The sequence below is a fragment of the Capsella rubella genome, unplaced genomic scaffold, assembly GCF_000375325.1.
Source record: "Capsella rubella cultivar Monte Gargano unplaced genomic scaffold, Caprub1_0 scaffold_6, whole genome shotgun sequence".
NCBI lineage: Eukaryota > Viridiplantae > Streptophyta > Magnoliopsida > Brassicales > Brassicaceae > Capsella > Capsella rubella.
Genome location: NW_006238918.1, coordinates 3,291,043 through 3,292,419, shown reverse-complemented (window position 1 = coordinate 3,292,419; position 1,377 = coordinate 3,291,043).

Sequence of the window (1,377 nt, the reverse complement as noted above, 5' to 3'; positions counted from 1 at the left end):
TTTAATTAATTTAAACTAAATTTTAAAATATTAAAATAGCATTACTTTGAAAGATATTCTGGTCATCTCTTAAAACAGGTCTCTTAATCAGGTCTTGGAATTAAATCTTATTTTCGAATATCTAAAAGATTTAATAGGTATTATAATTTTCAATTAAGGAAATAGTTTAGGTGAAAAATCTCAGTTTTTTTATGTTTTTCATTAATATTTCTAAATTTAAATATTTCGTACATTATCAAACTTAAAACATTTAATTTACCTTATTTCAAGTAGATTAAAGATTAAATTTTATATTAAAATTGTTTACAATTACAATATTTATCATATTTTCCTTTTTTGTTAACATTTTAGCAGATTAAGTTATCATATACTTTTGCCAATAGTTAAATTTTATTGATAAGGTATTCATAAATAGATTATCCAAATTTATGAAATTGTTATATATCACTTATGTTATCTTTCAACCGATATACAATTTTTGTAAATTATATTAAAAGATTGCATTTTCTTATACACCGTTGAGGTAATGTCCGTGATTGATAAATTTAACGGTTTTATGGAAAATATAATATATACGTACTTATATTAAAACCAGACCTAATTACTATTGTATATATTATTTACTTTCTATACAGTTAAAATATACAAATCAACACGCGATTTAACTCTATAGACTTAAAATTAAAATATACAAGACTATTATGTTTATCCTATACTATTGAATACCAAATATTATTACAAATCCAATTATATCTTTAGTTTAAAAAACATCATCCGTGCGAAAGCACGGGCCATCCTCTAGTGTGCTTTTAAAATTGAAACAAAAATACGTCGTTTATTTAATTTTACTCTAAAATTTCTTCGTTAATCATTGGTAGATTCGAACATACAACGTAACATAAGTTAACAGCGTTATACAAACATTAGCCGGCGTTAAACTTAACCCCACCTATCTGAATATCTATATATCGTTGAAACCACCACCACCGTTGTCGTAGTTCCATCAGACTTTCGTGCTTTGATCTGATGAAAAATAGTAGAGACGAATGAATTACAGTATCAATCTGGCATTCACTCCTCTCGAGTATCTCAGAAGAGGTATTTACTTGAAGTCTTGCATATCATTTTTGTTTATTTAGATCACCACACTGAATGTTTTGAAACTTACCCAAGGTTAAGTAGTTTGAGTCTGAGACAGGGTGAGTGCTTGTAACGACTGTTCCATTTTAACACCTTGAAACATAAGAGACAACAAATATTAGCGATAAACAAAATAGGAAGTATGTGATATTAACTTTATCATCAGCGAAAATACATTCAAGAGTCTCCAAACTTTGACTTGGACCCTCCAAACTGTTTTTAAGGGACGTACGTCTC